The sequence below is a fragment of the Melanotaenia boesemani genome, chromosome 19, assembly GCF_017639745.1.
Source record: "Melanotaenia boesemani isolate fMelBoe1 chromosome 19, fMelBoe1.pri, whole genome shotgun sequence".
Lineage (NCBI taxonomy): Eukaryota > Metazoa > Chordata > Actinopteri > Atheriniformes > Melanotaeniidae > Melanotaenia > Melanotaenia boesemani.
Window position 1 is genome coordinate 26,342,220 of NC_055700.1, and position 21,746 is coordinate 26,363,965.

The 21,746-nt window shown below is 37.4% G+C and overlaps 1 protein-coding gene across 1 annotated transcript in view; it reads right to left on the reverse strand.

Moving 5' to 3' along the window:
* The window catches only part of LOC121630359 (cingulin-like protein 1), a 70,392-nt gene extending 58,205 nt beyond the window's left edge, over positions 1–12,187 (reverse strand). The window contains exon 1 of the mRNA XM_041970624.1: positions 12,161–12,187. The gene's annotated coding sequence lies outside the window, so the exon portion shown is untranslated. The remainder of the gene's footprint in view (positions 1–12,160) is intronic.
* Positions 12,188–21,746: the final 9,559 nt, after the last annotated feature.

Here is a 21,746-nt window from a genome sequence, read left to right on the forward strand (position 1 = left end):
CAGACACTGAGGCTGAACATGATGACAAAGTGCCTCTAGTGTTTGTTAGAGGTACTGCCTACATTTAAGTAAACAGCAAGAGGTAGATCGAGATAACCATCACCATCACAATACATTCTGATAAGTACTGTGGAGAAAGACAGACGAAAACACAGGATTCCTGATCTTATGGACATTAAAATGCTTAGCAGTTCCCATGACACTGGCTATTCTTAACTGATCTAGTAATTATTCTGCTAATTAGTGGAAAATGTGGTTCATACCCTGTCATGCATGGAAAAAAATAACATTGTGAATTTTGTTCATACTGCTCAGGAATATACACTACCATATCCAACACGGAAGAGTAGATAATGACACACTTTCGCTGCTATAAACAAAGTTTGAAGAAAAACAACATGTCAGATGCAGCGAAAAAAAACCAAAACAGAAAAAAATTAAAAGAAAAATAGATAAAATGTTCAGTTGCAAAAGAAGAGATGGCTTGTTACACAGAGACATCTGGAAATTCCTCTGTTGAACCCATTTGAAAGAGACATACAAGTATTTCACATGAAACCTGTCAATAAACACGAGCTTGCCTCTAATTGCCATTTTTCTGAAGACTAGAACATATTTAACTAACCAGTATCTAATCCAGAAGATTACCAGGCAAGAAAAGCTAGTTATTGACCTTTGCTAACAATAGCATCCTTTTGCTAACAGATAGCAGAGGAGGTATAAAATCCTGTGGTTGACCAGCTGAGAGAAGCTAGGTGTTGTTAACACCAGCATATGCCCACTAATGGAGAGCAGAGAAACTATAAACTCCTCTGGGTCACCGGTCTAGAGAAGCTAATTGTTACTCTGCTTTTGTGCATGCTCTGCAGCTAGAAATGCAGTGCTTGCTAATACTTCTGAGATTGCATCATATATTGAAGTACCTCTTATTTATTGCAAGTCATGTGCTTATCTTAATATCACTCAACAGTCTTATCACATATCTCGTGTTTCCTTAGATGACTGTGTTACAGTAGATGTGTTTGCTTAAAGCTTTTGGTCAAACTGTGCTGTTTCCCATTTTAATTTAAGCATGACCAGGTATTTTTAGCGTCATGTATCAGAAATGAACCACAATAGCAGCTACAATGTTTAGACACAAGAGAAATCTTCAACTAATACTGCTGAAAACACACATTCTCAGGGAGATTATCTGTGTTTTCAAGAGTCTGCAACAATAAAAACTAAATATTTCTTAATAGTTCTGTTTAAATTGAGCAAAATGGTAAATTTGGTGCTGTATTTTCTCTAAATAACACTGAAAGTAATTATCAGTGCAAGAAAAACCCTGATCATTAAAGAATAATTATAAACTCTACAGCTGTAACATGAACAAACATAAGTCGTTCGCAGACAACAAGACAATAGTGCAGACAGATGAGCAGCTAACTTTCTTTTTCAAACTCCATTTTCTCTTCTCACAGTTCTGCTTTAAAACTAGAACATCAACATAAACAACAACAACATTAACTCTCCAAGCACTGCAACTCCCACCCGGCACCCACTCAGCCAGCGCCCACTCAGCCCTCCGACAAGGCTTAATGAGTAATAAGCACTGGGTGACCACAGTCTTGGAGTCAAGCCAACTTTCCCAGATGCCAAATTGAAGCCTGAAGGTACTGCATAATGCAAAACAACACTCATTAAAACTTGAAGGAAAAATAACACTGGGAGCTATAAAATGCAAAAATGAACTAAGATGCATTCCTGCAGAAGCTCTGTAACGGTTTCTAAATGATGCAAATGAATAATTAGACTCTCAGGAGTCCATTAGCGGGAAAAATTACAAGATGTAGAAAAGGGGCCCTAAAACACATGCATGACCTTAAAAACCTAAACTGTTTGGCCTGAACATTATGTAGAGGGAGATATGGGAACTCTGGAGAGGGTGATGGTGAAGAATAACAATTAGATGGAAAAAATGTGACAAATAAAAATGATGCTTCCAAACTTAGGAAACATTATGTTTGTTCTTTGTAAAAATAATTTTCTTTAAATATGCTTTAATTAGTAAAAAAACAACAACAACAAAAACAAATAAACAGGCAAACAAACAAACCGACAAACAAAATCCATCAGTGTCACAAAGCAAAGTATCAGTAAAGATCGTGGTTGGGGTTTCAGTCATCTCACATCATACATAGTACGATTATTGCAATTACCAGGCATCGAATAATGAAACTTAAAAGATCTACCACAAATTTTGCAGCTACTCCTGCTCTGTCAGTGTGATCCAGCATTACCTACACTTCATGAAGACTACAACAAATTCAACACATTAAAGTAACCAGACATAACTTTCCGACCGTGAAACTCCAGACTGACTTTTACAGTTGGAGAGGGCTCCGAAAAGAGAGAGGATGCAAGAAGGATGCCAAAAGAGCTTTTGTTAGTGGGTGCCTAGCTGTGAAAATCTGCCAAAGTTTAGCAGTGGGATTTTAATGTGGTTTCATCCTGACTATTATTTAAAGCAGGATAGTCTGAAAGACTCAGTTTGATTATTAGGTGGGGAATTCTGAAAAATTTCGCAATTTCCTTTGGTTTGATTCGCTGTCATGCTGCACTTTACTCAAGCAGAACAAACCACCTGAACAACGTCACACAGTGACAACTGCTCTCTAGAGGCGATATTCCCTGAAATGACCACTTACCAAGAAGAAAGAAGAGGAAAATCTATATAATCAATAAACCAGGACCAACAGAGGTACATTCACTGCAAGTTAACAATGGAGCAACAACAGTCTTACAGAGCCTTAAGGTTTCTGTTTTTACGTTGGTGTTCAAACTTAATAAAGTTTTCACAAGAATCCCTTTGGTTCACTGTATGGTCCGTTTGCTTTCACACTGTAAGCGAACCGCCGCAAGCAGACAAGAGGGGATTTAGATTAGGACTGGATGTGATCCAATGGTTTATTAAGCTTTATAATGTTGTTTGAGTATAATTACAATGCAATGGAGTAAATAATTAATTGTGTAGAACTGGATTACAATGAATGGCACAGATCTGAATTACAACTGGGGTGTACATGTTTATCTTTAAATGTTTTTTTGTTTGTTTGTTTTTGTTTTTTGTCATTGCAAACCTTTTTAATGTGTCTAATTGTAATAAAATATAAAGTTGAAATATACGTTTCGTAGCTGGTAAAGCAGTCGTCTCATTTGCAAGAAACAGTTTCTCAACACAGAAGGCTACGAAACAATAGAATTAACAAGACAGACAAGTAGAATATGTCTGATTAGCTCAATCTGGAAAGAATTTTCTAGGAATTACAAGAATTATGGTTTAAAATAGGTCTATGTATTTGGGTTGCTGTGCATGTGTTTCTTTCAGTGAACACACCCTCATTCCTAAAATACCAGCATCACACTTCCCATTCTTCCTCTTCAACGGTTCCCATGATTCACTCTACTTTTGCATTTTGTAACATCATATGTGCCAAATAAAACTATCAAAATGTGAAATACAAGCTGCAACAGAGAAGCATGACCTCAACGGCTTAGTTTACTGAAATCTGTGATGAAGATCTTCATGATGGTAACTCTGGAGGGCAACATTTAATAGCATAAACCATTAATTAACAGTGATCTTAAATCATTTTCATGTTCTGTGAGATCATACAAAGCAGGGATTGATAAAAAGCATGAACAGGTTTCTTTGGGTTTATGGGAAACTTCTCCTCATGTACATTCCCACTGTGTTAATGATTCAAAGGCTTCGGGGTGTTCCTCATACCAGAAAACTTCACATTTGATGATAACTGAGATCAACACAGAACACAATAGATAAATTGTTCTAAACTAAGGGAGGAATGGGACTGAATATTTTTACTATTGTGTGGAGATCTCCTGCCTAAACCCAACCAACTAAGATCTACAAATATAGGCAGAAACAGAAAATGAGAAAACCACAGCCACATAAAGCCACACTCACCAATAATAACGTGATAAAGACAGAAGTCTGAGCAGGAGCACCATACATTCTGCACTACTGGCCTCTACATCCACTGACTCAGCTTGAAGGGGTTAATAAATCATGATACAATATCATACTGATTTAATTAATGACAATTCAGTGTTTGCTGGGATCACAAATTCTGCCACAATATGATTTTGATTTAATTCAGGAGCCAGCGATCGATGTAGGATGACATCACATGTTGATTTAACGTCATCATTTTTATTAGTATCAAATCACCTGGAATCTAAATTAGCACCAAACCCACAAAATGTGGTTTAAAAGTAATTTTGGTAAGAACTTAGTAGCCATTTCAGCAGATAATGAATGAAGAAGATCATATCAGTTAATTGTCCTGGTAGGACTATCACTACATTTCCCATGAATGGCTTAGCATTCACTGGCTGAACGCTTACTGTCTGGAGAAAGTGCAGCTAAATGAAGAGAGAAATTAAAACGATGGAGTACAAAAAAAAAGAGTAAAATGTGGCGATGGTTACATGGTAAGAACAAGGCTGGTCTACAAGAAAAGAAAGGAGGCAGGGCTATGATGTCCATAACGAAAGAGGAGGTGAGACAAAGAAAAAGAGGGTGTTTGATAGAAAATGGCTTGTGGATCATAAGAGGCTGGTGTTCGACCAAGAAAAAAGAAAAAACAAAGTACTTCACTTTAAGGACTATCATATCTACACACACACAAAAAAAACATTTAATCCTTGGGACAAATTTTTTTAAACCAGAGATCACAAAAATCTCCTGAGTCACCTGGACTGCCTGAAGACGAAGACCAGCAAGACAGGTAGAAAGGAGAAGGTTGAGTATATATTGCTGCGTTGGCATGTTTTTTCATAAATAAATAAATAAATAAAAACTGAATTTTAATCCAATTCAGTCATCTCAATCGAGTCATCTCAAGGCACTTTTACAGACATAGTCCAATTCAATCCAGTTAATTATAATCCAGTCCTAATAAATCCATTAAATGATCCACATTAGTCCAATTTATAATACCTGTGTTAATTTAAACCAATTCACAAAAATAATTGTCTAGCAAAGGAAACCAACAGGTTGCATCCGATCTTTTTGATTCAATCCTCCTCCTGAGCTACACGGGGCAACAGTGGAGAGGAAAAACTACATTTGACAAGAAGGAAAACCTCCAACAGAACCAGAACCCGCAAGGAAAACCTCCAGCAAAACCAGAACCAGGAAGGAAAACCTCCAACAGAACCAGAACCAGCAAGGAAAACCTCCAACAGAACCAGAACCAGGAAGGAAAACCTCCAACCGAACCAGAACCCGCGAGGAAAACCTCCAACCGAACCAGAACCCGCGAGGAAAACCTCCAGCAAAACCAGAACCAGCAAGGAAAACCTCCAACAGAACCAGAACCAGGAAGGAAAACCTCCAACCGAACCAGAACCCGCGAGGAAAACCTCCAACAAAACCAGAACTAGCAAGGAAAACCTCCAGCAAAACCAGAACCAGGAAGGAAAACCTCCAGCAAAACCAGAACCAGGAAGGAAAACCTTTAGCAGAATCAAAACCAGGAAGGAAAACCTCCACCGGAACCAGAACCAGCAAGGAAAACCTCCAGCAAAACCAGAACCAGGAAGGAAAACCTCCAACCGAACCAGAACCAGCAAGGAAAACCTCCAGCAAAACCAGAACCAGGAAGGAAAACCTTTAGCAGAATCATAACCAAGAAGGAAAACGTCCAACTGAACCAGAACCAGATATGAAAACCTCTAAGTAAATAAAAAAGAACTTGCTATTTTAGGAGAGGTGCACAGTCAGCAGCTAATGGTTTTCTTGGGGTTGTGGTATGCACTGTTTGTCTCAGCCGGGCTGCAGAGCATGTACAATCGTTCGTGCAAACATAAAAAGAAAGCTTGATGAAAAGTGACAACATGCTCAGACATACTGTTTAATCTGCTTTGATAAACATCCTGACAGCTGACAGACAGCTGACAGACGGGCAACACCCTGAACTAAAACTTATCACACAGCCATGGGATTAAACTTCAGCATGCAAACACCACTCGTGTGAGAACTTTTGTCTGCATTTCACATGACTTTATTCAGTGCATGCAAGAGTCTAAATAAATAAGAAATTCCTGAGAAAAATCTTTGATCACTACAGTATCTGTTATCAATAAGAGAAAAAAAGATGACATTTTAATGCATTTGAACACAATTCAGTTTATTTGTAGATAACTGCCAGTCATGTTGTTAATAAGTCGAAACATGTCACCACAGCTTGGAAATCAAGCAGTGAGATCCTCGTGCTTCTTTTGTGATGCTGCCAAATGCTAAGATAATGGAGGTTTCGGTGAACGTCAACACACGCATGAAGTCAGGTATCTGCAGGGAGGGAAGCCAGTTTTATGAAAGCAGTGACATCATTTTATTAAAATCTGTCTCACAGACAAAAACCTGGTGTAATCTGGATTCAGACCGAAGGGTTCGTGCGAACACACCCTGAAGATGTGGAATTGTTTCCATTTTCTTTCTTCTAACATTCGAAATTTGTATTATAATCAGATGAGGAAAATGTTGCTATCCAAAGGTGTGATGTGAAACCGTGATGAAATAAGACCACAAGACTACCAAAATAAGTTAAAAAAATAATTTTTTTTAAACTCTACATTGGGGTAACAGCTGCACAATAAGCTGTTATATGTCTGCATTGATTTCAATCAAATTTAAGATGATTTTGAGGTTTAGCAGGACACATTTTCAGCCCACCCATCTACAGGGTCTGCTGTGCATCCCTCAGCAAACACCGGACCACTTGTTGGTGGGAATGTAACTTTAAACTGGTTGCTAACAGCCATGAAGTATCGACAGGAACATGGAAGAGCCATGTAAGCAAGACACGACTGAAACTGAACTTATCCTTACACAGACCCTACTACATCCAAAATATGGAAACAGCTTGGATTCGGAAAAAGTTATGAAGGAAATGTTAATACAATGAGCAAACTTAGTCCTCTGTTGGTGAACATCAAAACAGGAAAATTATTAAAATTTTTAATCAGCTGAAAGATATCATCCCAACGCTGTCCTGCATATTAACAACAGGAAGTAAGAGCCAGATGCTAGGCTGGCATTATTTCCACATCTTAATGAAACAAATACCACAACTTTGATCTGCGTTAACTGGAAGCAGAAAATTCTGATTCGGCCCACATATGTAATATTCCTGTTCTAAGATCTTTTCAAATCCTCTCATCTTGAGAAAAAGAAAACACTCCTAACAAATTAAATGTCCTGTCATGAAAATGTCCAAGGGTTATGCTGTGTCAAACAATAATGTCAATTTCAAGAATATTTGGTTTAGAGGCAGAAAACCCTTAAAAAATGAGGATGAAGACACATCTGGTTCATATCCTCACGGTCACAAAACTGCTTCGCCAGGCTTTTCTGTTGGACACATCCTGTTCTGAGACAGGCCAAAACGAGGCTAATCCAGACCTGGTTAGAGCTTAAAACAACATAAACAGAATCCTCAAACTGGCCAACATCAATCCAGAACATGTTATAATGTGTTCATTTATGTTAACTGCACCTTCTTACAACAGCAAAACACGGAAACAAGCCTGATACTTACAGCCAAAGATGTCTTTCATGCGAATGTTTTACTTTTGTTGTATTGAATCCCTTTTAATTTTCTCTTTTTTCTCTTGGTACGGCTCCCTTTCCCCAAAAAAACAAGAACAGATTGCAGGGGATTGTAAGACTGTGTGGGAAAATTGCAGGGATCTCCCTGCATGACCTCTCAGCCCTGTTCCACACCAGAGTCTAAAGCAAGGCCCGTTCAACCCTTGCGGATCAAATCACCTTGGCTCAGGAGTTCCTGCTACTTCCATCAGGGTGCAGGTCCATCCCACCAAGAAGCAAAACTAATATACATAAATATTCTTTTGTCCCTGCAGCTACTGCCTTGTTGAATAAGCTGAAAAAGTAGCTCTATTTTTCTGTTTTTATTTATTTTTTTAACTATATATCATAGTCCTTTTAGACATTTATTGTTTTTTGTGTGATTGTGCACTGACTGATTGTTTTAAGTGTTTTCTGTACAACAAATTACCCTCATGGAAAAATAAAGATTCCTTGATCCTTGATTGTCTGTTACTAGTACCATGCTATGCTAGTTTGCTTGCTGAGGCTAGCTTATGCTAAAGCTAGTGTAATTAAACAAATACTGAATAAAACTGTGTAAAATACTGATGTCAAACTGCTTTTTGTGGTTTTTCTGTGCGTTCTGTAAAGAGATAACTTGTTAGTTTGTTAGAGGTTAGTTTCTTGGCTACAGCTCATTAAATATACTTTAGCATGAGCAGATATAAAATGCCTGCTAGCACAGTTTTCTTTTCCCCCATTGTCCTGCATTATTATCATCCTATGACGGGTCACTAGGGCAGGAAACAGTTGTGGGTTTTTAGTGGTCTCTATTTTTGATCTCCAGTGTGTCAGAGAATGACAAGCAAGCTAAAAAAATGAAAGGAAAGGGAGGTGGGTGTGTGCTGAGCAAAACGGTGAGAGAGAGCAGTTGTGTTTTCTTGTTGATCCGGTTGGTTAACTTCCTGGGCTAGAGTCAAGGGAAAGAATGTAGTCCCATTAAAATACATTAAAGAGACAGAAAGGGTGTGTGAGCGGTACAGAGAGAGATCCATGCAGGTCAGATAGAGATGAAGAGATTTAAGTTACTCTGCACAGTTTTTAGGGGAAAGTGACTGACAGAAAAGTGAAGGTGAGTCCAGAATGACAGAAAGAGAAATAGACTATAAAAAACTGTAGAAGCAGAAAGAAATGAGGGATCAGCTGACTGAAATTCTGCACCAAAACAATAATTAACAATAAAGCAACAATAAACGGCTGATATACAGATTATTTTACAATCTGTTAATGCCAGAAAAACACAAAGCAGGGATTTTTAAAATAATAACTTCTTATTATTTCTGTCCTTTAGTTAAGGCTGGGCTAAACGGCCTAAAAGTAAAATCTCTGATTTCTTTCAAACCAGATCTGATTTTAGATTTAATTTTTTTTCCTCCTTTTCTTCCTTAAAAACTTGTTAAACATAATAAAAAATATATTCAACTTAAAACTTTTGCATACAAAATGTGTGTGTTTTATTTATCTATATGAATAAATGACAGCAAAAAATCTGTGACATCTTCCCATCTGGATGCTTATCATACAGGATCCACTTTCCCTGTTGTTGTTCGTCTCTTTAAGAGTTCGTGGGCTGAAGTTGTCTTCTGCATCTCAAACAGGGCAGCGTTTATCACTGCAGTTATGTGCACATATAATTCCAGCTATGACTGGCGGCTCATATGTTAGTGCTCACAGACAAACACCATTCTGGTGCAGAGGGAGGGCTTAACCCGCTAACTATGGAAGCCCAGGGAGAGCATTTGTGGTAAAATGCTAAAACAACATAAAAGAGGGGGGAAAATCCAGATTTGAAAAAAAATGATTGATTAACAGAAAATCTGATGAATCGATTTTATCGACGAATCTCCCAGGCCTAGCTTTAATATAAAATAAATGAGTACTAATCATCTCACACACATCAGAAAGTGCTTTTTAGCTTGTTCAAACATTGTCGACCCAACAGTTTAAATGTATTATAATTTGTTTAATTTATTTTCTTTTATGTAAATAAATCCTGTAAACTACAGAGTAAAGTAAATGCAAAACAACCAAGACACAACAGATAAATACTGGCTACTGCAATAAGTTGAAGAAATCAAAGAGGTTGATTCAAATCAGCTTCAGTGAAATCCTGATTGATAATTCTTGGAGCATTCTGGATAAGTGCCCACCTGACTGCTTTTGTTTTAGGAGATGCTGAGAAAGTACGACAACAATGCTTCACATGCTGTATCCAACACAGCAGCAAAACCTTGCACCTGCACACACCCATATAACTATGCTGACTTACAACATCTGAAACAAATACACAGAGTGGGCTCAGTTTAAACTGCTAACGCTACAGCAGGAGGATGCATCAAACCTGAGGTACACACCACATTCTGTAAAGCGTGAAATAAAATTTGGTGAGTGAATCCTGATACATTTTAAGCTGTCAAGCTAGCAAATGTAGAAATTTAAAACAATGAGCTAGCCTGCGTAAACGTGCACAGTGGGTTTATCAGAGCTAAAAACATTTGTCATTTGATGCTGGAAACTATATAACTTACCTGGTGTGAGTTGCTCCATATGCTTTGATAAGACTTGTGCAGGTGCCCTGAGTCCCTTAGACCTGTTAGCATTAGCAGCATATACATGTATGGATGCTACTTCGGCTATAATATCTAAAGTAGTTATTGCTGAAGCTTATGATTTGGCACAGAGGTGATAGAAATGATTAGAAAAGTTATTAATAATACCAGCATCTGCTTCACCTCGCAGTGTTAACTCCAAACACACCTAATTTAGACCTAAGATCAAACTGAATCTAATACTAAACCTAAAACCAGCAAAACCCCAAACAGTAAAAATTAAAGAACAGAAGAATCTAATAATACTCCAATTCCTTCCCAAACAAATACAAAACATGTTATTATAAAGTGTTCATTCAAACTGTGTATTATTACAACTGCAAACACAAAGAGCAAAGCTAACTCAATAACACAAAAACTGGAACACACATGCGCTTCCTGGTATTGTTTTCATGATTTTACAGAGAAACTCTAAGTAGGAACATTATCTGGAAGTCAACCTGCAGTATCTTAATCACAAATTTGTGACATGACAAAGTATTTATAATTAATTATTCAAAATAAAGGTAGAAAAAACGCCCAGCATGCTACTTCGTGCAGAAACATGCCTAGTTTACATTCTAGTTTGACACCATGCTCAGGTCAGGTGTTATTATCACGTCATTAATTAACTAATAGGTGACAATGTGGTAACATAGTGGGAATATAAGAGGTATTGGCATCCTCCACCCAGTTGAAATAAAGATAACATCTTGAACCTGCTGTACTGTTATCAGAGTGCAGAGTACAGTCAGACCCACCCTTTGACTGAGCTCAGAAAAAATAACAGAACACTGAAGTCTATAAATCTGAGAAAACCTAAGTTTCATCATCAGAAGCAGCCACAAGTTTGGGCCTGCAGTGATCTGTTTTAATAAGACAGCTTTAAACTAAAACAAAGTTGTCTGTGGAGACAATGACTACACAATTATATTTCTATGGTACTTTACAACCTTTAATTTTTTATGATAATTGTGCCATAAAATGTATGAAATAAAACAATTTCTGTTTAATTATTCTTATGACAGTCACTGCCATGCATATGTGGATACAGGATACTTAAGTTAGACTCGTGGTGCATGTGTCCAGGCATGAAGAATTATGTCTTAGATTTTTTCACATATTACATATCTGATCTGAAAGATGCTGGATGGAGTCATTTTAGTTTCTATGGAAGGAACTGTGATTCTGTACGTTTGTTTTTTTAAGAAAAAAACTAAATAGTGAGACACCCTTCTCATATTTTTCTTCACAGTGGCAAAAAATAAGTCTTCATAAGTTTCTAAAACTGTGGGCAGCTGCATTAACGGTTTGTTTTCCTGGAAGGACAATGGTTCAACACCAATTTTAACACATATTATTCCCTAATTTAACTATTTTTGAGCATTATTTAACCTTTTCTGTAAAAAGAAAAACTTTTACCCACTCTATTCTGAAGTGCAAGTACAACTCTGCCACTAAAAGTTAAATAATTTATTTATGGTGCTCTATCCTGAAGTCCTACAGTAGCTAATGCTTTACTAATTTTATGGGACTCTATTTATCTTTACTCTCCAGATTGATTGCTATCAAAGTGTACATAACCTGCTGTCAGTAGCCTTTAGGTTTTATATCTGCTTCATAAAGATTAAGTGATAAATATAGTGAGTTTTCCACCATTGTTTGTGTGAGTGAATATTTATAATTAATAATTTATGGAAAATGTAATTGTGACGTTTTGGTTCATCGGTTCTGACAGTTTAGAAGCTTCTTTCTTTGCAGCAGGTGTTGTCCTTCTACAAACACTCCACCAAAAACTAGTACCTTTCAACCCCTGACTAAGAACAGCAGTGAAAACATCGTGTGGTTAAAGATCCAACCAGAACTGCGGGTAAATCATCAGTCTGCCTCTTACCTGCTCGCGCTCCCTTTCCGCGGTGCCTCAGCTGCTGAATGACAGGCTGCGGCGCGGAGGACAGGAGTTTGCTTTGTGGGTGGGTCCAACACACCTGCTGCACACCGGAGCCGTGCGTAGTGAGCGCGCCCTCGACGTGAGGTTGACGCACGTTGGATGGCTACCACTCTGCCTGGGGAGGGTGGAGGAGAATGTTGTGAAACCAATTGAAATGTTACTTTGCCCCCTAAATTCCTCTGAGAAAGTTATAATAGACACGTGATCTCTCTCTCTCTCTCTCTCTCTCTCTCTCTCTGTAACCATTTTTGGAGAGAAAAAACACTCTCTCCATCATGCAAGTATTTAAGGAATGTTCACTGCCCTGTAGACTTCCCTTTAATTCAGCTTCTATCTATCTATCTATCTATCTATCTATCTATCTATCTATCTATCTATCTATCTATCTATCTATCTATCTATCTATCTATCTATCTATCTATAGTCATGTAGACGTTGTGAAGGCGACTTGCTGAAGTTCAAACTGAGCATCAGAATGAGGAAAAATTAGATTTAAGTGAACGTTGCATGTTTGTTGGTCTGAGTATTTACTGGGATTTTCACACACAACCATCTCCAGGGTTTACAGAGAATGATCTGAAGAAGAGAAAATATCCAGTGAGCAGCAGTTGTCTGGACCAGAATGACTGGTTGATGTCAGAGGTCAGAGGAGAATGGACAGACTGGTTGGAGATGATGGAAAGACAAGAGGAAGTCAAACAATCACTGGTTCCAACCAAGATCTGCAGAACAGCATCTCTGAACACACAACACGTCCAACCTTGAAGCAGATGGACTACAGCAGCAGAAGACACACCGGGTGCCTCCTGTCAGCTAAGAACAGGAAACTGAGGCTACAATTCACACACACTCACCAACACTGGACAATAGAAGATGGAGAAACGTTGCTGGTCTGATGAGTCTCCATTTCAGCTCCATATTCAGATGCTAGGCTCAAAATCTGGTGGAAATATAATGAAAACATGGATCCATCCTGCCTTATATCAGTGATTCAGGCTGGGGTGGTGTAATGGTGGGGGGATATTATCTTGGTCCACTTTAGGCCCCTTATTACCAGCATGGCCTGGTTTAACCAGCACAGCCTACCTGAGTATTGTTACTGACCATGTCCATCCCTTTATGACCACAGTGGAGCATCTTCTGATGCTACTTCCAGCAGGATAATGCACCATGTCACAAAGCTCAGATCATCTCCACCTGCTTTCTAGAACATGACGATGAGTTCACTGGACTCCAACGTCCTCCACAGTCACCAGATCTCAGTCCAGTAGAGCAGCTTTGGGATGTGGTGGAACGGGAGATTCTCATCATGGATGCAGTGACAAACCTGCAGTGTTGTTTTTACCAGTTTTTGATAAAGTGCTGGACTAGTCTTAACCCAGTTTGAGTAGTTTCTGCATCTCAGATGTTTTCTTTGCTTGATGCTTTTTTTTATTGGATGGGCAGTGTATCAGTAAGTAAATTAAATTAAAATAAGATGAAAATAAATCATCTTAAAATAATGATAATATGAATCGTTTTGTCCCATGTTCCTTAAATGCAAAGTTGTTTTTTTTGTTTTTTCTCTCTTTCTTTCTTTGTTTAAGTTCAAACACGAAAATGTATATTTTCAGTAGCTTTGCAAAGCTGGCCCGATCGCCACTGTGCTGAGTCATTACAGTGCAATGGCCTATGTGAACAGACATGTCATATTTAGATATGGGAGGGAAACGGACTGATTTGTTTGCATTTATCTCAGTGAACAGCAGTCATCTTGGGTGGCACTAAAGCTATAAAGTACAGCAGTGGTGCTCCTTTGAAATAGTGTTGAATGGGAGCATGTTTGGTGGAACTGCAAGGGCAATCATGTAAGACCTTTCTGGGCAAAATCAGACTCACTCTTTCTCTGTAAAGGCTCATTTAGATCCCAAATCTTTACCAGAGCTTGTCATTTTGAGGAGGTTGTTTCTCACAGCAAGATTTTAAAAACTAACACTCATCAAAACCCCAAAGAAAGACTTACTAAATAAATGAACCGTGACTGGGGAATGAAGACTCGGCAGCTCAGTGACACACCTTAGCTCAGGGTCACCTTTGTGAATCGGAGGATTGCCTGTTGGTTAAACAGCTGCTGGTTGCTATAGGTGTCAAACAGAGCTGCTATGTGTTAGACAACGCTGGCAACCCCGCCTCACATTCTTCTGAGCTGGAGCAGACAACACACCCATCAGCAGGTCATACTCACACAAGCACACACATTCAAACAGTCAATAACAGTTCATTCACATCTTTAATCTGAAAATTACCTTTTTGTTAAAATTATCTTCAAGAATATAGTTATTCAGCCAGTTTGTAAGTGCTGATTAGACTCAGCTGAGGAATGTTTTAGGCAATCTTTCTGTCAGTGTGGACAGATTAAAATGTTTAATAGCATAAAAAATCACTGCATGAGCCTGATAATGAGCTTGATAGGTTAAGGTTTTATAGATAAAGCGTTTCAGTCTCTTTTAAGCAAAATTATTCTTTATTCTTATGGTTTGAGCTTCTCCTTCAGACATCCGATGAACTTCCCTTATTGCCATTAATGAAAATAAAGAAATTATAAAAAAATTCGAGAGTTTAAATGATATAGCATCTTCATACATTAAATTGAATAAATATGAATGTGAATGAATAATTTATTGGAGAACTTTCTCACTGAGGAAATGAAGTTGCAAAAGAGCAGAGGATTAGTGTCTTAATCTCTCACAGCACAGATCCGACTTTTAACATAATGTCTCTACTTAGACTCTCAGCTTGGTGAACACCAGCATTTTTAAATCTTTCTCTGCATACCATTATTTATAAACACAAGCTTTGTCATTAGCCAGGAAAAAAGGGGGGTGATTTAAGATTATGCTCACTGTTTTTAATTTCCTAAGAGGACTGATTGGCCAAGAGCTGATGCTTTTCTTGATTATTGGTCTACAGTAAGCTAGGTTTCCAGCATTAACTGCCAAGGAGATCTCCTTAGTAAGAAATTAACCAAGAGAAACTGTAAATGTGAACATGACGTTACCTCTCTAAGCAACTAAACTTGCTTTGGATTTTGAAGTGCTTTGGCCCTAGAGTTTGTCTACTTGTTCACATGCTCAGTGTGATTTATTTTATTTACTAGGAAATACAGGCAGCCAGTTGCAGGTGCATCTTGGACACGATAACATTGCTTCATAATCACTGACTGTTCTCAACAAGCATTCACAGCAACCTGTTGTATAAACAGATACCTGTAGCATAGGTGCAGACCAAATCTGAGTTAATAAATAGTTTGTTGTAGGCAGTAACATATTAATTACTGTATCTCTCCTAATTGCAAACATTAAACTTCTATTTGCATGAATTGTAGTACTCTAAGCACATACATAAAATCACAGAAGGCCAGACTGCTGTAACTATTCAATATGAATATATCAATTATTTATATTTACAAAAAGCATTTAAATATGTCAGAGTAGCATAGGTGTTATTAAACAGATGTGTCCTGTGGCCATGTTATTGTACACCAAATGTCATTTCAGACATGTTAAATAACTCTAACATCTAGTTATAACTGAATTTTCCTCTCCTAATACTGCTGAGTCACTCTGCATCATCATTGGTAAAACCTTAAAATATAACTTATTCAATTATGCTATTGGGCAAATGTTATGGTTTTTTAAAAGTCTGTATTTCCCAGGCAAGAAACTGAGAAAAAGAGATTGAGACCCACCATGTAATTACTGATATAGATATCTGAACCAACCACTAGCTACAGCAAGTGTTAGCTGTAACTCGAGCACTAGCTGTAGCTAGCTGCAGCTAATACTAGCTGTAGTGTAAGCTGTAGCTATAGCCCTGTCTGTAGCTATAGCTCTGTCTGTAGGTAACACTCATGGCTAGATGCCACCTCTGAGACTGCTGTCCATTGGAAAGGTGAGTCAATCTTGGGCTGGGGAAGCTGTGTAGTTAGAGACAGAGGCCTATCAACGATTAAAATCACCATAACTCACTGAATTTTCAAGCAATTTGGTTTATCATAAATGTCAGACATATATTCATAATAAAAGATTAATTAATTTTTTCATCTTTTTATTTACATCACATACACATACTCAGACACACACCCACATGCATACAATGAATTTCTTCAACAATACTCAGAAATAATGATGATGCTGATAATATGAAAAAAAACAGATGAATAATATAAAATAAAATATATATAAAATAAATAGTAGAATAGAAAAAATTAAAATGATATAAGAAAAAGTAAAAAAAAATAAAATAAAAGACATAAAAAAGATAGCCTAAATTAAAAACTTACCAACATTCCCCAAATTCCCCCTTGTACACCATTAAAAACATAATCTAGTAATAACCTTGCAACAACACCACTTTGCACATCTTCTTTCTCAAGCTGCATTTTTTTCTACAATTCTGCATTTGCTGTCAATAGATGCGTTTCTATTTCCCCCAGAATTGAGCTAAACCAAACCTTTAGCTGATTTAGTAAGTATTGCTTGTGGTGTAAAAGTGTTGAAATTTAAGACTCAACGCAAGCAGATTAAAATTACATTGAATCCAAAATGTCCTCATTCATGTTGTAAATCCACATAAGAGATTTATATCCAGCCTTAGACCACGTGTAGATAGATACAAAATGAATTTGAAAACCGGAATAAGCAAGTGGATTTCAATTTAAAAATAAATAAATAAAAAAAATATCAATAATAAAAATAAACACATAATAGAATAGAAAAACTTTATTAATCCCTTTGGAGAGTCCTCAGGGAAATTTGGGAAATGTAAATGTAAATGGGAAAAGAAATCTGATGAGTCATTCAGCTCAGGTCTCAGATAACTGCACTTCTCTTTTGTGTTAGTCATTCCTCCATCTATAAACTGCCTGCCTTTCGTAATTCGTGGCCAGATCATTATCTTCTTACTCATTTGTTTCAGTCCTGCTTTGGTGACCTTGTTGATTTATTGTCATGTACCTGCCCTGCAGTGTCTATCATTCTCGTGCTGTCAGTAAGATATTTAAGTTCATTCTTCATCTGTAAAACCTTGAATTTGTAAATAATTTTTCTTTTTTTTTTTTCTTTTTTAACACTCGGTGCACTGTTGTGTGAGTCCTTGTCATGTCTGTTTTCTTTCTTTCTTTTACCTAATTTTGATCTAACTTTGTGTTTAGTTGGCCCAGGTACCAAAACTGCTTTGTAAGATGGATGGTTAATCTTCAATATACCTCTTTCACTTCATTTAAAGGTACAACATGTAACAAAATCAAAGTCAAATGAAAGAAACATTTTATATAGCATGTAAATGTGAGGTGTTCCGGGCACGTCCCACCGGAAAGAGGCCCCGGGGAAGACCCAGGACACGCTGGACAGACTACATCTCTCGGCTGGCCTGGGAATGCCTCGGGATCCATCTGGATGAGCTGGTGAATGTGGCCGGTGAGAGGGAAGTCTGGGTTTCCCTGCTTAGGCAGCTGCCCCCGCGACCCGACTCCGGATAAGCGGAAGAAAATGGATGGATGGATGGATGGATGGATGGATGGATGGATGGATGGATGGATGGATGGAAAAAAAAACTTTTTTTGTATTGGTATCAAATCACTATTAAAATAATCTTGTGTTTTTATTCTCTTAGGATGAGTCATTTATACAGTTTGCTTGCTGTGGGCCCACTTGGGTGGCAGCTGCCACATTTGTGCCACCATTTTTACTACGGTGTCTCTGAATGGACAAACAACTGTATGAAATGAGAACCCTCTGAGTGTTAAAGCTGCAGCTATGTTTGAAAGGTGTTATAGCACCGTTTGGGATAAATAACGCCTTAAAAGGAGCATAGTAAAATATAGTACACATGTACACAATAGCTCTGTCCCAATTCAGGGTCTAAGTGCCGCGTAGTGCAGGTTCGTTGGCTACGTCTGCAGTGGTGCGCCGAGCACTGTCCTACTTGAAAAGGTGCCTCTACACCCTACAAACCCGCACTCCGTTTGGCCTGTAGGCTGCTGGTGGTAGATCCTTCACGGCTTCTGTTCTTCCAAAATTCATTTCACACAAGATGATGGTGCATGAGCAACAAACCTCCAAAAAGTAGGTATTTAAGTGAATTTCATTTACTTCACTTTAGAAGAAATGTGGCAAAATTAAATTCATTAAAAAAACACGTTTGTTAAACTGTAGCATTTAAAAAAAGGTAAAAAAATAGAATCAACACAGTCTGTGTTAAAATTCACTAAGGTGTCCTATGATATGTAAAAACGGGGCATTTCAGAGGTTTAAGTAATTTATATGTTTTTTTTTTAGCAATAATAATGTTAATTTAAAAGTAAATTAATATAATAATATTATGGCATAATTATACTAAATTATACTAAATAATTATACTAATTATACTAAATTTAATAGAATTATAAGTATTATAAACTAGTATTATTTCAACATTCTACAATAATATATATCTATAATAAATCATATAGATATATATTTATCCCATTATTTATTTTTTATTAAATAATTTAATGATGATTTAACATTGGTAATAATAACATGATTAACATTAGCATTTAGTTTTCTGTTGTTGCTGCTCTGGTAAATTCTCACAGGCTAGATATAATTTCACGAATGACGAACAGCTTCGCAGTGCACAGACTGCGTAGGCTACGGAGCGGCCTACGTAGTCTGTCCACTGCGAAGTGCCTACACCCTGAAATGGGACACAATCACTGCTGAAGTAGCTAAGTAAGTAAAATGAAGTAAATGTTTATTTATTTATCAGTTTATTTATATATTTATATATCAGATTTTATAAGCAAAAACAAATATTTTGTTTAAAGTGTTCTTTTGCCGGTCTTGGTGGTTGAAATCACAGAACCAGAAAAAACACTGCAGAAAATTTCAGATAAACACCAGCAATTACTGTCCAAAAGGCACGGCTAATCAATGTGTTATCAACTTGATAAAAAAAATGCACTGGACACTTTTGAGCCCAAAGACAACCTAAGGGGGAGATAAAAGGGAAGATAAAAATTAACCTTGTCGTCATCTCGGGCTTTAGTTGTGTTTCCGTCACACAGCCGAGTACACTGTGTGTCGTCTCACCTGCTCAATCAGGGCGTGACGACAGTTCAAAGAAACATGCTGCAGAGGGAACATGCCCAGTGAGACAACCTTTACTCACACAGTTAGAACTCGCTGCTGTGAGAACTTGCATAACACTGAGATGATGAAATTCTTCAGCTATGCAGCTAAGCTATAAAACTTTAAAGGTACATTTGGGTAACGTTACTTTCAGATGATTCAGTTGACTGTATCACAAACAGACTTCATTCACGCACACACATCCCAAATCGGCAGGGGCGTGGGGTCTTCCTACGCCCCCAGGACCCGCTGGAGGTCTGTGCGTGGAGCGCCTTTGGGTGCCATTTGCCCCCCGGTGGGCCCTTGGTGCCATGCTGGGAGTGCTGGTGCATGTGTCTTCTGTTCTGGAAACCACAGTCACCAGAACAAGAACTATTTTTAATATAATAAAATGATGATTCCATAAAATAATGATTAAGATAATTCAGTCTTGACTATCCCTAAAAATATCCATACTGAAACTGACTGAAGAAATTTTTTGTCTTGTTATTTAAACAGGTAGTCAAGATGAAAATACATTAATTAGAAATGATGTAAAGGCAGACATGTATAATCTTAATGCTAACACCAGTTGTTTCTAACAACAGGAAGAAAAATGCAATCGCAACTAAACAAAAGGGCTGTGTGAGGGCAAACCAGCAGCACCAGAAAGAGGATTTGTTCTGGGATTTCTCATGTCTGTGATTCATAGTAAACTCATAGAGACACAATACTTCTGTAAAGGTGATACAGATACATTAGTTTTTCAAAAAAATTAAATAAATAAAAGTTAGGGGCATGTGTGCTTGTGTTCTAGCTTACTAACATTACAGATATGAGTGGAACGCTACTGATAGGAAACACATGCCAGTCACACAGATAACAAATGACAAATGCAAACAGTACAAATGAATAGAGGACATACACTCCCTAAATGAATTTCAGCTGTAGTTCCTCTCAAATACATTAAAATGCTGCATGTTTACAATCACAATGTAACCATAACAAAAACAGCTGACAATTGCTCTGTTTTATTAATTAATTTATCTACTGACTCTACAACACAATAGGAAAGGTAGGTGGATACCACTGCAACCAGATTAATTTGGGTTTAAAATTAAATGGAAAGTAAACGCATGAATAACACCACGAACTAAAAGCCGAACATTTAGGGAAAACCAATACAAAAATGCTACAAAGTGAGGAGCAGCAGCAAAGTTTTCTAGTAAACAGAAAAAAACATTGTTTTGCTAAGCCTCTTTGGGACGAAGTCATGGAGTGGAGGAAAGTGGAATCACGCTAATCACGCTAATCACGCTAAGCTGCACTGAAACTGAAGGTCGTCTTTAAATATTCTACAAAAACTGCTTAGATACTTCACCCAGTGCATACTTATATATCTTATTAATATGTCAACATATAATATATAATATTACTTTATCCATGCCTAAGATTAATTACAAAAGGCAAGAAAAAGACAGAAGTAGATTATGGTTGTACAGGGGGCTCACACGCACACTGTCCTGAATATTTATACATAAATATTAAAGTTACTAAAATTAAATACATATATCTAAGAACCTCTTTGAAAGTTGCACCTACAGAAATTGTGGGGCCAAGTTCTTTCTTTTAAAGTGTTTTTATGCTTAGCTTAGCATTTAAATAATTCACATTGCTCTTATCAGCCCGGAGATGCTTCCAGGTCATTGCAGTTTGGATTCTTTCAAACTAAAAACAACAACAATTCAACCAGATCCATAATCTCCTGAAACAGGAGCTCTTATACACTGATACTGTCTGCCCCATGGCAGCGTCACAGGGTAAACCAGAAAATAGAGGATGAAGTTTACACTTCCTTCCAGCTCTGGTGTTGTCTAAATTTCAGGCTCAAACATTACTGCTATTAAATCCTGTTTACTGGCAGCAAAACGCTGTTAAAATAAATATCGAAGCTAAGGAAACAAATGTGATAATTATTCTTCATTGATTAGAAAAGTAATCAAAAGTAAATAAAAATGATATAAGTTGACAAGCAGGTTCATTCTTGGCCTGTTTTGGTTTGATTAGAAACCTTTTCAACTCTACAAAGAGTGATGTGTTTTTATCAGATGAGATCATGCAGAGTTGTTTTAGTGTAAACAGATCGATGATCTTTTCTGTTCTTTCGGGAATTAGAACATCTTGATTTCTCAAAACTGCGTGTAATATCTGCTGTTTTCTGACTGGACATTTATTGGTGGATGTTTTTGAAGCAGAATCCTCCACTGAAACCTTTTGTACAGGTTACTGTCACAGTTAATGTGATGAATATCACATGCAGCAGATAAAATCAGTTTAGCCCAAACGAGACAAGACAAACTAGAAGAAAAATGATTGATGATGACACCTGTGAACATCAT